The 16,461-nt window shown below is 40.5% G+C and overlaps 1 pseudogene; it reads right to left on the bottom strand.

The window, feature by feature from the left end:
* LOC147456641 (uncharacterized) overlaps positions 1-13,281 on the bottom strand; it is a 29,610-nt pseudogene extending 16,329 nt beyond the window's left edge.
* Between the last annotated feature and the right edge of the window lie 3,180 nt (positions 13,282-16,461).

The raw sequence follows: 16,461 nt of genomic DNA, 5'->3' as shown, positions 1-16,461 counted from the left end.
TTGGGCGCCTTTTCGCCGATTTCCCATTTGGTGGCCTCTTGCAGGATTCTAGGAATTAGGGTTTTTTTCGATGGTTTTCTACTGCCTTTGGACATCCAGGACTGGTCTCCTATGCTAGGGTAAGTTGCCGATGGAGTCTTGTTGCTTTTGGGTTAGCCATTAGGTCGCCGTCTCTACTTGTAGGTCTCTACCGTCCACTTTGTGTGTGAACCCTACGCTAGCTTTCGTGACAAAACGACAAACATGTGCGAAAAACTCAAGGTGGTGAGCCTACCTCTCATGTCTGAATCTCGTCGGGTAGTCGTGCGCATCGTAGAAGCTGCTGGAAGGTCCGTCCACTCTAGGTGGCACAAGCTCTCTCCACAAAGTCAATAGTGAAAATGAGCTAAAAATGAGGTGAAAATTTTTTATAATGGAGGTCCCCGAACCACTTTTCATGAAATTTGACATGTGCTCCTATCTTCTTGCGAGATGCGGTTTAAGCTCAAAAATTTCTTGATTTGGACTCCATTTGCTCCGTTTACCAGAAATTTGGCATTTCGGTCAAAACCTGGCCAAAACACGCTTTCCACTCCAGTCTCATAATTGCACCCCCACTGTACCATAGGTTATCCTATAGTCACTGATCATCCCCATATTTTTTGTTTTTCATTATGATCGTTTTTCACCTGCTTTTTATATTTTTGAAGTTTTTCTGCCGAAAATTAGCAAAATTAAAAGGAAAATAGCAAATCAAACCCAAAAAATCCCCAAAAATCATAATAAATAAAAAACATCACCAAAAAACATTATATACACTCACATGCAATTTTTATGGCCGAATTTCTCCATTTTACCAATATTTTTCCCAAAAATTGGCTATTTCTACTTATATACACACACCTAGGGGCTTGATTTGGCGTTTGGCCCCATATACCTATAGATACATGTTGTATAAGGGTATATATACTTGGGTTACTCAGAAAATTTTGCAATCAAACAACAACCCTTAAAATAGTCAAAATTTATGCCCTTTTTTGCTCTTTCTGCTATTGGTTCCGCATTTGAGGAATGCCTCCCCCCCCCCCCTAGCCAGAGTCCTCCCGGACGACAAGGTATCGCCTTGGAGTATGTGCCGTGCATAGGTTGAAAAATTTTATGCTAATGCTTAGCTGATTAATGTGGCCCTATTTTATGCATACTCGGTCAATGCATGGAAAAATTAATGTTGTGCAAGAGAAGGGAATAAGCAAGATGCTTATTGGCATTCGCCGTCGAGGTTTCCTGTTTTCTTTGCAAGTAACAGTTATAACTGTACTGCTCTCTGTTTAATTGTCTTTTTTGCAAAAGGCAACTGCTTTGCCGCTACTGTTGATATAGCCGTAGTTGTTTCTATGGAGATGATTGGCTTGGCCGGAATGGCCATGGGCCGTATTGCCTTTGCTTTCCATTGGTATTTTTGTTTTTCCGGTTTTTGTAGATGTTTGGCTACTTCCTTTGTTGCCACTGTTTTGTTGCTGATTGGCATCCACATAAGTCGGCTATCCTTTTTCAAATGCAGTTGTTGCTTGTACTGAAGGGAGTTCCTTTTGCTTTTGTTTTGGTATCCAAATGCGGTGACATTTGGGTTATGGCTCAGCATTTTCTTTGGGATCCATATCTGTTTTATGCCCTTGGTTTTTGGTTGAACTATCTGCTTCGGTTGAATTCTTTTGTTGCATTGTTGTTTGTCTGCCATGTCATTTCTATCCTTCCGCATCCATACTTGTTTCCCTTGTTTTGGTAACCTAGATCTTTGCATTGCGGCCGGTGACTTTGTATGTCTATAATTAGCATGGTTGGCTTTTACCTGTCTGTTGGTCTCGGGTATCATGTTGTTCTTTGGTGGCATTCTTGCTTTTGGCTCTTTTTCCAGTGATTGCTTGGCTTGCAGCAGCTGATGATTCCGGTATTGCTGAGCAAAGGCTATCACCTGTTGTTCATGTGCATGCTGAATTTTGACTGCATTCGCATTCCAATCTATCTGCACATTGTACTCTTTTTGACAAGGTTGTCCCAACATCATTGGGTGTTGTGTGCTTTCATCCTCCACCACATAGAATTTGTGTGGGTAAATATATTGATGTATTTGTACATGCAATATAGTCCATCCCAATGCTTTCAACGGGTATGCTATACTACTTTCCAGCACTTGAGGAGTAGAATGAAGTTGACCTGTGGATTTGAGCGGTTGGTATAATCCGTAAGAGAGCAAATTTGCCTGAGCTCCAGAATCAAGCAATGCCTTCGATTCAACTTGATTGCTGCCCACTTTGACTGCAATTATTGGCTCCACTGTGTCTTCATCCAACTTTGTCAGTCGAATGACATCGATTCGCAATGGTGTTCCACTTTGTTGTTGTTGTCGCAGAAGTCTTCTTTTTGCTATGCATTCTTGTGCTTCCGCTTGAGCTTCCTCTCGTACTCTCTATTTTTCCTTCATTCGTTGTTTTCCTTGATGAATTTGTCGAAGCATATCCTGTGTGAGTGGTAGATGATATTTCTTCAGTCGACATCCACTAATCTAGTTCGGCATTTCTTCACCTGCTAATGTAGCAAGCTTAACAGCTCCACTTTGTGATAGATCACTAATCACAAATGGTCCCATCCCTTGCTTTTTAAGTTTCTTGGCATGTTGCTTCAAAGTATAAACAAGTACATAATCACCTGTTTTGAACTCTTTAGTGCGCACATGTTTGTCAAAAAATTCTTTTTGTCTTCTCTTTTTAGCATAGATTGAAGCTACAGCTCTCAAGCAGAGTTCATCTAGCTTTTCAAGATCATCTATTCTTAAAGAGAGCTCATGCCCTGTCCATTCTAAGCGTTTCACTACTCGTAGAGTTGGAATTAAAAACTCTATGGGTAGTATGGCATTTAGGCCAAACACCATGTTGTACGGTGTTGTTCCTATTGATGTTTTGTAAGCTACCTTGTATGCCCATATTGTTGAGTGTAGCTGCTGATCCCAATCTGTTCTTGATTATGACACTATTTTAGTGAGAATCGTGCATAGTGTTTTATTTGTGGCCTCAACTTGTCCATTGGCCTGTGGATGGTATGGAGCAGATTTCCTATGTATGACCATGAATTCCTCTAGCAGATATTCAATGACTTCATTAAGAAAATGTGTCCCACATTCACTGACAATTTCTATTGCTAACTCGTATCATACAAAAAAATTCTCATATAAAAATTGTGCAGTGGTACGTGCATTTGCTTTTTGTGTTGCCTTGGCTTCGACCCATTTTGTGAGATAGTCCGTAGCCACAATGATATATTGGGTATGGGTGCGATATGCAGGGGGTGAGATGGTCCCACAAAATCAATGCCCCATTTTACAAATGCTCTTGCTCCCATCATTGGCCGTAGTGGCATCTCATCTCTCTTTATCGACACCTTGATGCACTGACACGCATCACAATGCTTTACAAACTCTTCAGCATCCATGTGCAATGTAGGCCACCATATACCTACGGTTAAGACTATTTTTGCCGTCTTATCACCCGAAAAATGGCCTCCACTTATTCCGCTATGTGCATGTTCTAGAATCAGTAGGTATTCGCTTTCACTTGCACAGATTCTAAGTTGATTGTCTTTTCCTTGCTTATAGAGTTGGTTCCCAATCAAATGAAAGTCACGAGCTTCCATCTCTATAGCTTTTTTCCGTGCTCTTGTGATGTTCTCAGGGAATGTCCTAGTGGTTAAGAAATCAATGATATATTGACTCCATGTAGGTGCAATGTTTACTTGAAACAATGTCGCGTGATCCACTGGTCGTTTGGCACTACATATAGTACAATTGGTAACATAAGAATGTGTGTCCGCATACATAGTTGGCCAATAAACCCCTAACTGTTTCAGTCTCTGGTGTGTTTTCACTGTTGAACAATGAAATGCACAATCCTAGACATGTGCTTCTTCAAGGTAGCACTCGAATTCTTCCGGATTTATACATAATCGTAAGATTTGGTCTGAGCCTAGATGATACATCCGTCCTGCTACTCAACTGGAAGTTTTTTGTTTGTCGAATTGTTTGTTGTTTGGATCTGTATTCCATATTACTAAACCCACTTACAAAGGAAAGAATGCTAACAATTTCCTGAGACCATTTGGGTATCATTTCAATATTGAAAAGATAAACATCTGGTATGTCATCATCTACTCCTTCAGGAGCTTCCCCGTTGTGTATCCTTGAAAGATGATCCGCTCGTAGATGGGTTTTACCTTTTTTGACCACCACTGTGAAGTCAAACTCTAGCAATATAATAAACCAGCGTACAATTCTCCCTGTATTGCATGGTTTATTTACCAGATACAAAAAAGCTTGATGATCTGTGAAGAACACAAATTTGTTTACGAGCAAATAATGCCGAAATTTCTTTACAGCATAAATCATTCCTACCCCTTCTCGTTCGGTGGTTGTGTAGTTCTTTTCCGCACTGTTTAACTGTCGTCTTGCATAACATACTGGAAAATCCATTGTTCCGTCTCCAGGCTGAGCCAAAATACTCCCAATTGTATATGCAGAAGCATCAATGTGAACATGGAATATCTTTTCCCAATCTGGTGCTTTAAGTACAGGTGCTGATATAAGGTTTTCCTTGAGCTTTTGGAATGAATTTTCACACTCCTCGGTCCAATCAAAATTGACCAGCAACGATACAGAGGTTGTGCGATAACTGCATACATGTATGTGAATCTTCGATAATATCCGCACTGTCCCATGAAGGATTGCACTTGTAGGTCCACTATGAATTTGACTTTGTCTAGGTCAATGGTTATGCCATTTCTTGAGACAATGTGTCCTAAGATGCGGCCTTGCTTAACCATGAATATACACTTTTTTGGGTTAAGACAGATTCGATATGTCCTGCATTTTTCAAAGACCTTTTGCAAATGGTCAATATGTTCCTCTCGTAGAAGAGAGTGTACACAAAGATCATCCATGTAGATTTCTAAGAATATTCTTAGGTATTATTTGAATGCGTGCGTCATTAACCTTTGGAAGGTAGCTGGGACATTAGTTAAGCCAAACGGCATAACTCGATACGCATAAATTCCCCATTCTGTGGCAAACGCTGTTTTGTGTTGATTCTCCCTTGCTATTGCCAGTTGGTTGTATTATGAAAACCCATCCAGAAAGGAATAAGCCCGTTTCTCGGCCACCCGCTCAAGTACATGTTCTGTGATTGGCAAGGGATAATTATCCCTTATGGTGGTTGCATTTACCTTTTTGAGGTTTACACACACTCGCAGTTTTCCATTCTTTTTGGGAACTACCACAATGGGTGACACCCAATCTGTATGTTCGATTTCATAGATGAATTCAACTTCCATCAGTTTATCAATCTCTTCTTTGATTCGTTTAGCAAATGTGTCATTATATGTATAAGTACGTTGTTTGCTAGGTTTTGCATCTGATTTCAAAGGAATTGTATGTTGGCATATCGATGGATCAACTCCTTTGAGGTCTTTATAGGACCATGCAAACACATCTTTATACTTCTTGAGAAGTTGTGTTAGCCGTTCTTCTTCTTCAGGCTCTAAATCGTTTGCTATGTAGACCGGATGAGGTTTTTCACCTGGTTCTGCAAGGTCTATCCTTTTTGCATTTTCTAGCCCATCGTAAGATTCTTGGTTGGTTCTTTCCCTGATTGGTGATGTCATGATGATTTTTCTGTCCTAGATGGTAAATTTCCGATAGTGTGATGGTACATTCATGTTTCCCTTTTCTGACTCCCCTTTACCATCACTATCTTCTTCAGTAGTCCATATCTCACGTAAAGACCGTTTCAGTTCTTGGTATTTCTGTTTACGCTCCAATTTGGTCCACTCTTGGTCTTTTGTTGTTTCTATTTTTTATTTTTGGGATTTTTGTGATTTTGTTTCTATTTTAGCTTTTCGTACCTGTTTTATTTCCTCTCGCGTTCTTTCCCTTCGATCTTTTGAGAATCTTCCTGATATTTGATCTTTTACACAATCCTCTGCTTTTACAAGCATCAAATAGTGAGGTTTACCTCTTATCCTGGGCATCAGGTTCTCTCTCACTTTGTTTCCTGCTCGTTTCCTCCTATAACGTTCCTGATGTCTAGGGTGTTGATTAGCAAAATCATAAAACTTTATATTCTCGGCTTTCCTTCCACACTCACTTGAGGTGTCAGAACACTCATTATCTGCATCATCATTTTCTTCCAGATGTTTACCATGTAGTAGGGTAGCATATCATAGCCATCCTTATCGCAAATTTTTGTTGTTGGACTATCTGTAATGGTACAGACATCCAATGTTGCTAGTATGTGTTCCCATTCTAGAGGTTCCAAGGCATCTTCAAGGAAAGGTTCTGGAATATACTCATTGTTCTCAATTTCTCTTTATAAGACACATTCCTCTCTTCTTAAGCTTCCACAATGCGAAGCTCCGCACATCCATAGCTCTTTTTGTTGCCCTAACCATGCTAGGAGTTTTGATCCTGCTACTGTAGCTGAATCAAACTCTTCCACAGGTGTTTGGTTCACATCTTTGTAACTATGGTCTTTCAGGTGTATTTTAGTTGTTGTCTCACCATGTCTGAGGTATATGTGGTCATAACCCCAATCTTGGACCATTTTCAATTGTCGCATGAATGGTCTTCCCAAGATGATCTCATAATTGTTCTTTTCGTCGAAATCAACTATTTCAAATGTATGCTCATACTCGATCCCGCACGAAGTAACAACCACTTTTTCTAAGAGTCCCAGAGGCTTCTCCATGAACCCATCTGCCAGTTGCAATTTCATTCTGGTAGCTCTTAAAGCTGGTTTTCCCCATTTTTTCCAGATTTCCTTGGTGGCGATAGCAGCCCCCGCTCCACTGTCAAGAATAGCTTTGGAAACTACTCCTTGGAATTCTACTGGTAGCGTGGTGTTTCCATCTTCTCCCTCGCAATACTCTCCAACCTTGTTTAATGGTACTGGCCTAGTGTTTAATTGAGGTCTGTCCAACTCTCTAATCCCTTCCTGTAGCCTCAAGGTGGGGTCTTTCACTCCAAATTTTTCTAGGCATTTTCCTACTGTGGTCCACATGTTTGGTCGTAACCTTTGGAGTTCTGCTAATGTGATTGTGCATGCCACAGGTGTGGACAATAACTCAATCAATCCTTGTGAATCCATCGCTTTATTAGACGAAAGTCTTTGAGATGGGATTGCTCTCACTTCCGACCTGGCTTCATACTCTCCTAGGTAAGAGGGTAAAGTTCTCAGCGAGTTTGGTTGGCTGTGCCCCAAACTAATTGATCCCTGGTCTCCCCCTTGTGAATGTATCTCAAAGTTCATTTGTGACCTTGCCTCAAATTCTTCAATAGGAGGTAAGGTTACATTCTTTTCTTTTCTCGTGCTATTCATGTTGTTACTCATCCTATTAGCCTCGTTGGACTCACGGATTTGCTTCTACAGATCGTCTAGACCGTTACAGTCCTTACCCATTTCTGTCAATGTTTTGGGCTGGAACCCGTCACTTGCCTCATTTGTTGTATTTGGCACTATGATAGGCTCTCCTCTGGACTCATAGGCATTAGTGAGTCTTTCCTTTGTTTCTACATGTTCCTCTAAAGTTGGTTGGATAGGGGTTGGAGCTGGTGCCTCATGCCAATTTGGAGGTTTACCTAGCGAGTCTTCCATCAATGATTGAGCTGTTTTGATCATCTTTTTACACATTTCCAACCTTTGTTTTTCTATTTCTGCATATGGATAAGTCATCCACCTTTGCTCCTGGGTTTGGTTCTTTTTAAGTCTAGCTTCATAAGATTTTAGAAGTGCATCCAACTGCTCATTTACCTTGTCTGCCAGTACAGATCCTCCTGATCCTGCACTCTTGGGCTTTGCCATTTCCTTGGGTGCTATGGTTGCCGTGGTGTGTGAACTTAAGCTAGCTAGATCCTCTAACCGCTCTAATCTATCCTTTGTATGTTTCAACTCCTCGGATAGAGCTGTTTGCTCTCATTCCTTCCTGGCTTTCATATGCGCCTTTCTAGCTTTCCAAGTACTCCTCTGATCTTTCGTTTCTGAACTTTGGGCATCGATTTTTGGCTCTTCAACTATGGGTTGGTTCGTCATTCTTTTAGCTTGGGCTCGTGTTACTGCCTGAATAGGTATGATTGTTTCATTTTCCGATCCTCCATTGGAAGGTACTGTTTCTAGCATGTTCAAGGTGGTTTTTGCTCCTTTGCTCGGGTTTTTAGGGCAATCGGGAATCAAATGAGTAACTCCACACTCAGTGCAATACGCGTTGACTCTAATGATTTCATCATGAGGATAGTCTCTTAGCCAATGGTCTCTACCACACTTGTAGAAGGGTCCCTTGGGTTGTTGAGGTGCTCCTTGAGCTCCTCTTTGTTGGTATGCATGTCTCTGTCCGTCCATGTCTCCGTTGGATGTGAACAACAATGTTCGTTCATCTAAGCTATATCTCCCTTCTCCTGCTGCTTGTGCAGCTGTTGGTGGTCCTGTACTTCCTATCATGCTCCATGGTTCTGGTGTCGAGCGTTCTTCTGGTGGATAATAGATAGAGTTTTCCACATATCCATTGGGATCTTCATAATATGCATGCATAGGCACCAAAGCCTTATCCTCTGATTCGGTTACGGTTGGTGTGTATCTTATACCAACTGGTCGTAATCCTGGTAGGGGTGGTTGCTGCCCCAACACCGATTGTGGTCTTTCTACACCTACAGGTCCTGGTAGGTTGCCTGCCTGATACCTAGGCATCGGTGGAACTTAAGGAGAAGCTACAGGATCTTGGGGAGCGTAAGGTCTCTCCCTCACATATCCATTGTTATAATAACATTCCTCGGTCCCATGGTTTGTTCATTTTTGTTCAATAGCACACCACTTGGGCTGTTTAACTTGGGGTTTGGCGTACAAGTTAATCTTTTTTAGCACTTCATCTACTACAAGCAGCTCTTGGTTTACAGCTACTTCTCCTTTAGGTGCCTAGAAGACTTGCTTTCACTTTGTTGTGAAGATGAATCGTCATCAAGGTCCTTGAACTCCCCCTCTTTGTAGACCGCACAATTGTCCACAAGGTAAAGAGCCTCCTTGGTTAACTCATTCAACGTTGTGCTCCTTTTCATATGTAATTCTTTCTGGAGATCCACATTCCTTAGTCCTTGGATGAATATCAGCATGAGTCTGGACTGAGTTGGCAGTTCTTCCACAGGACAGAACTTAACATATCTTTTTAGCCTTAGGGCTGCCTTTCATACAGATTCCACATCTTTCTGTTTGAATTTATGGATTTGTGAGACGGAATTATGAGCTATCCCTCTTTGTGAGAATTCCTCAATAAACTCTTCAAACACTTCCTCCATAGACTCAAAGTCTCTACGCTCTACAGAGTCAAACCAAGTGGCAACATCATCTTCTAGGGTTAGTCCAAACCCTGCAAATTGGGTAGGAAAGTCTAACACCTCTTCGGCTCTAATTACACGCACAAAGGCTGCTACATGATCTCTTGGGTCTCTGCTTCCTGTGTATTTCTTGTTTACCCATTTTTGCACTTGAGAAGGTCTAATTCTACGATGGTCTACAAACCTCATCATTGGATCTCCACGTCCTAATTGATATACCTCCTCAGGTCTTCTGTAATAGGCTGGTTCCTCTCCTAGTGGTGCTCCTAAGCCATAATTTCTAACAATTCTCACCAGAGATGGTTCATCTCTTTGAACTCGCTCTATGGGTGGTCCTCTAGGCTCTGTTGACCCTTGAGTCTTTGGATTACTCTCTCCTTATTGCCTTGAGTCTTTGGCTTACTCTCTCCTTAGTGGTGGTTCTTGCAAATCTCTTAGCCCTCGCGCGGCTTGATAACCATCCCGATTTTGGTCTTGTTCCATTGTAGCACTCTGTCGAAGCCATGCCTGCAATGATGGCTGGTTTGCCGGTTGGTTTTGGTTGTTGAATGCCTACGATTGGGTGGAATGTGAGGTAGCGTCATAATCTTCTGAAAAAGGATTTGTCGACTTGCTTGGGGTGTAGGTGGCTCTTGGCACTTCTTCAGGGGCATACGTTGATGCTCCTGGACCTATTGCCCTTTCTACCTCCTCTGGGAGAATACGTTGGTATTCTCGCCCGTATCTATCAACAAAAACTATACCCTTCCCCATAGCAGTTTCATAAGAGAATAAGTAAAGAACCTTGTCTTTGCTTAATTCGTTTACGTATGGTTCTTTGCTGCGAAAGTAAGTGACTATACCCTCACTCTCATGCTTGTAGATTTCCACGTTCTCGTTATAAGTTGGAACCCTGGTTGTTTTCTTATCATACATAAAAATAGCTTCGGGCCGATCAATGTTTGGTGGCGGTTCTTAAGCTTCTGAAACCATTTTCCCTTTCGTTACATTATCTCCATATCTATTGTAATCTCAGGGTTACTAACTATCAGATAGTGGTTTCCCTTTCGTCTCGGAATTATCTCCATCATCATAGACTCGGATTATCTCCAATCTCTGTGCTGGCCTCTCTTCAATACAAATGCACTTGCGTGCTCGATAGTCAAAATAGACTAGGGCTCCTCTTGAGTTTGTTCCCTCTAAGAAGATCACAGTGAGCTTGGAATCATTCAAAGGATTTTGGGAGGTGCTTCCTCTTGGCATTGGTCCATCATAGGTGAAACCTCCTGGCTGTTGACTACCCATCATGAAGAAAGATTTGTCTGACGAAGTGTCAGTATCACTACCTTCCTCAATAATCGATGCTAGCGGATCTAACCTTGCGTGAGTTACACTCTCCTTGGTGGACACTAAGCTACCTTGGTCACCTACCACCTTCTGGTCTCTAACAATGTATCTTCCTAATCTTAAATTCATCAAACTTATCAATGCAATTTATCATAAATCCAACCACTCACCTGGCAAAGGATCAGTCTCTGCACAACTTCTTGCTTTGTTGCTGAATATACCTGTATACAAGCGTTTAATTTCGGCAATCGAATCAAAGCATTTATCTGCTAGAGGTTATCTTAGTAATGATTGGTATAACCGGAGAGTTAATCTCAACCACTACTATATTTTATACAATGCTGATATTCTGGACTAGGTCTTCTATTGTGGAACTGTACTTCCCTCGTACATTGGTCAATTCACACAAAAAAGTCTGAATTCAGTCTTTGCTCCGTCAATTGGATAAACAAGGTCCAAATTCACTTCTGAAAGAAGTTCTGGAACCCTTAAGCCAAATGGAATCTCACTGTCTAAGCTCAATCAAATTTTCTCTTCAGTAAGCCCCTATAGCGTAGGATGTCTCCTACTTTGTTTTGCCTGGATCTTTGCACTATGGTTTCCCCTTGATGTGCTGAACCCACAACTGTTTTTACTTTTTGATTTGGACACCTATTAGCTGATCAATGAGTCAGAAATCTGTTCTGACAGCCTGTTGCTGATCTTGATTAATCTAATCAACTCCAATTTGGACCAAAATTGACTAGGAGGCTTGCCTTAGGCTATACAACACCTTGCTATGCCCACTGTCAATGTCTGGCTTCAATTTCTTGCTTTAGACATACTACGCGTAGGATGTCTTTTTCATCAGAATGGCTTCAAACTCAAAGCACAGGCTCCCCTTGAGTTGCTGATCACTTTGGTATACTCAAAATTTGGTTTGGAGTCCAAAATCACACAGAAGACATCCTACGCGTAGTATGTCTTTTTGGCCTGTTTGACCCCAGACTTAACCCACATCTTTCCCTTGATGTCAGCAACCCAGTGGTATGCTTAGATTTTGGTTTGGATTTCAAAAGTCCCCAATTTTAGTTGTTCTTGCCTTTTTTAGTCAAAAGTGCTAAAGTCTGCTTTGAACCCAATTTTCTCACCCAAATCAGATGAAACCCCTTTCAGTCACTCAATATATCATGCAAGACATGCTCATGCAGCCATCTTATGGTTTTGGTCTCAAAATAATGTTTTGGCACAATTTGGGTAGGATGTTTGGCAATTTCAGTCTATCTAGCCTTATCCTGTCAAGATATGGTCAAATTTCCACTTTCCAGATGAAATTAGGGTAAACCCCACCTTCTGAACACACTGGTCAACTCAAAATCCAAAAATTCCCACCAGATTAACCTGTAGACATCCTACACGTAGGATGTCTCCTGGCTTGAAAATTTTATTTTTTTATTTTTTTTTATTTTTTGACAGAAATGCTCCTGATGCTCTGTAGCTCTATCAGAAACACTCACAGTAACTTTTGGACTTCTCTTAAGCTTTCAAACACACTTTTGCGTCTTTTACAAACTTGTGATGACTTTACCAAGCAAGTAGACATACATGAAATGCTCTAGATCCTGAATCATGATGTCCTACTTAGGCCTCTTTATTTGGCAGTTTAAGGAAGTACTTAAAACTTAATCCAGCTTTGACCAAAGGCTAGAATGGTGGGGTAGATAGCCTAGGCATGCATATATAAAAATACTTTTGATAATTTTCTTAAAGAATATGTGCAAAGATTTGGTTGGAGTTACTCTCCCCCCTAAAAGTACTTTTTCAATTTTCAAATATTAAAAGTTTCCCTCTCTTATTTCCTCTTTGTCTTATCTCTCTTCTTCTTTCCCTCTCTCAAAAAGTGACCCATGCTCTCTTTCTCTCTCCTCAACTGCTAATGTTGAAAAGTGCAGATCTGCAATACTTGTCCCCACTCTCTCTCTAAAATGCCCTGACATTTCTCTCTCTCTCTCTCTCTCTCTCTCTCTCTCTCTCTCTCTCTCTCTCTCTCTCTCTCACACACACACACACACACACACACACACACACACACACACACACACACACACACATACTAGGGCACCTTTTTGTAGAGTAGTCTATCAAACATAATTTTAAGTATGTAATATCTCCTTCTAGATTTGCAACATGTTCCTCCATAGCTACATCATCTCCTTCTACATCTGCAACCTCTTTCTCCATAGCTACAACATCTCCATCTAGATTTTCAACCTTTGTCTCCATATCTCCAACATCTCCTTCCGGACCTGCAACCTCTTTCTCCATAGCTCCAACATCTCCTTTGAGATTTGCAACCCCTTCCTTCATAGCTCCAAAAATATTCTTCTAGATTTGCAACCTCTTTCTCCATAGCTCCAACATCTCCTTTGAGATTTTCAACCCCTTCCTCCCCATAGCTCCAACATCTTTTTCTAGATTTGCAACCTCTGTCTCCATAGCTCCAACATCTCCTTTGAGATCTGCAACCCCTTCCTCCATATCTCCAACTCTTCTAGATCTACAACCTCTTTCTCCATAGCTCCAATATCTCCTTCATTCACCAAGTTTTCCTAGCCCACTTTCACTCTCTTCCCAAGCTTGGACCTCTCTTTCAAGTTCCATAACCTGCACCACCAGCTTTCCTTCTCTAGTTCTCTATCCCTTTTGAGATCTCTTTCCAAAATTGTTGCAACATCTCTCTCTCTCTCTCTCTCTCTCTCTCTCTCTCTCTCTCTCTCTCTCTCTCTGAACTAGGCACCAAAGGAGTGTACTAGGTCATAGCTACCAAAGGATTACAATGGAGTAGAGATCTACTGTACATGGTGCCAATGCAGTGAAATGCAAGGGGTGTATGTAAGACCTTTCAAGGGTCATATGCTTTCAATGTTGTCAAAGGATCCTTAGGTAAGTGCTTGTTCCTGTAAAGCATGTGGGGTTAGTGTAATTTCAAATGAATGGCTTATTGAAGATTATTTTTGAAATTAGAAGTATTCTTTATTAATCGTCTCTTCTTTAGCAGATTTTATATATTATTCAACATTGGAAACTAGTACTAGTGCCTCCAAAACAGTCATTTGTAAGCTGGTAGTCAATACTTTTGGAAGAGGTAAAGTGTTGTGGATTTAAGAGACTCACATTGTATTTAATTTTTGATAATATAAATCTTTGTGTTCATGTTTGATTTACAAAAGGAGTATTGCAAAAGCAAATTATGTGCAATTTCATGCCTGCAGCATTTGAATACTCAAACCCTTGGGAGATATAACCAATCACTTAGTGTGGTCAGTTGCACACCAAGAACCAACCAAGCACATGGACATTCAACAGTGGAACCAACCCTCAGCATCCAAGAATCAATTGCAAGTTTTTGCTCAAGTTAAAACAAAAAAAGATGCTACAAATGAAAGGCAATACAAAGGGGTCAAAAAGGTTGAGCAATAGAACAAAAAAGAGAGGACCCCTTCATAACGGTGCTACGAGAGAGACCTGAGAGTCTAGCTCTATTTCCCATTTACTCAACATTTATGTAGAAAAATCATATGCTTAGCCAGTGGGCTCATGTACTTTATTAATACAATGTATTCTTTTCCATATTATAGTGTCATCTAACTGCTTACACTACTTTTTGTCATTGTTTTGAAGTACTTTAAGCTATCATTCAATTAGTGGTTAATTGTGTGCACTTGTCTTGAAATACTAAAGGTTTTCCCATTTTCTAAGCCCCACAAAAATGTATGTTGAAGTGCAAGTCAACCACCAGGAACTCTTATAGTTGACTGCATGTTCTTGTACATAAATGGATGTCAATAGTGGCTAGTGAAAGGGTACTCACAAGGCACCATAAAACAAAGGAAAGATCATTATTTGTATTTCCATATAAAGGACATCGAAATCTAAATTGTAGACATGAACCACATAGTTTCTACTAATAGTGCAATCAACCTTTATAAAAATTAGAAAGAGTGTCATATGGATGTCAATAATGGCTAGTGAAAGGGAAGTCACAAGGCACCATAAAACAAAGGAAAGATCATTATTTGTATTTCCATAAAAAGGACTTCTAAATCTAGATTGCAGACATGAACCACGTAGTTTCTACTAATAGTGCAATAAACTTTTATAGAAATTAGAAAGAGTGTCGTATGTGAGGACCTATTTAATTGGTAGTTTAAGGAAGTGCTTGAAACTTAATCAATCTTTAGTAGCCAAAGGTTAGAATGGTGGGGTCTATTAACACTAGTCTTAGGATGTATGTATAAAAGTTCCTTGGACCAGGTTAGTCGTAGACCTTAGGACATATGTATAAAAATTCCCCTCGATCAAGTTCATAGCTTCGACCACGTAGCTTATGATCGATTTTGGTGACTTGATCATAACTCTTGTATACACTATGAAATATTCATGACAATATAGTTTAGATATGTGGAAAAAAGATAAGACTCATATTTGATTTTAAAGGTCCCAAAAGAAGGATGTTTTTCAAAAATAGAAGTTATGCACTATGTTGCAATTCCAATTTGAGATTAAATGAGTATTGAATTCCATCAAATTGTTATTGAGACATTGTAGAAGCTCCATAACTCTACAGGACCCCTAAAAATGGATTTAAAGCTAACTTTAAAAATATATGACCTACATTTATGATTGTTAAGCCTAGGAAATTTTGGATGTTTTACCTTAGTGGAATTTGGAATATCAACTTTTGTTCTTTTGGGATCCCAAGGGGTGTTCTTGGGAAAAGGCATTGCCTATTAGTATTCTACAACTATGTAACTGTCGATCACTGTCTTCTTGGGAATGTGAAAGCGGAAGTTATGGCGGAATTAGTCTATTTTCAGTTTTTGTATTCTGTTCCATTATGATTCTCGTGTTTTTCTATTCTGAATGTCTGTGCCTTAAACACGTAGCATGGACGGATTCAAGTTTCTCTCGTAGGAGTGAGTGCTATAGCAATGAAAGGTTTAGTTGAATGGAGGGAGGATGTTCAGAATAGTGCGAGTTGGTATGGGTGGTTGGCTGCACTCTGGAGAAAGCGGAACAGGATACATTCCCGTATTGGACAAGGTCAGTTGCTAGGTGGTTTTGGCAGTTTTATGGGCAAGATGGTCAGTGTTCGGAACTGCAGGGAAGTTTGGATTATACTGGGATGCACCGAGTTTCTATAGGGGAAGATTCAGATGATATTGTGGAGGATTTGGATGGTGTAGAAGATTATTTGAGTGATAGGTGGGAAGAAGAAGTAGCGAATGAAGAACATGATATATTTCCGTGGCTGTTGGCGATTGCGGTTGTTCAGCATGCATTAGTGCCGAGAAGGAGATTGATTTTTGATCCGTTGGGAAGTACTAGTGTAGGAAATCTTGTACAACCAAGTGGGCTTACAAATATGGCGGCGGCTAGGCATGATATGCGCGTCAAATTCCAGACCTTTTCGGGAAAGTCGAAGGAAGACCCCGATTGCCACATATCTCAATATGAGACAAGATGGCAGGCTAGAGGATTTGCCAGAGTGTACGATGCCCAAGCTAAGATGCGTCAGTTTGAGGCTACATTGGATGGGAAGGCTATGCAATGGTTCAGTAATTTTCCAGCAGGTCATTTTGCTGATTATGATGGTTTAAAAGCAGCATTTTTGAATAGATTCAGAAGGGAAAAGACTCCACATGATGTGTTGACCAAGCTTAGGGAAGTGAAACAAAGGAAAAATTTTATTGAGG

Source organism: Adiantum capillus-veneris, chromosome 6 (assembly GCF_014529385.1).
Source record: "Adiantum capillus-veneris isolate H3 chromosome 6, ASM1452938v2, whole genome shotgun sequence".
In the NCBI taxonomy this organism is placed as follows: domain Eukaryota; kingdom Viridiplantae; phylum Streptophyta; class Polypodiopsida; order Polypodiales; family Pteridaceae; genus Adiantum; species Adiantum capillus-veneris.
This window is presented reverse-complemented; position numbering and strand designations above follow the sequence as displayed.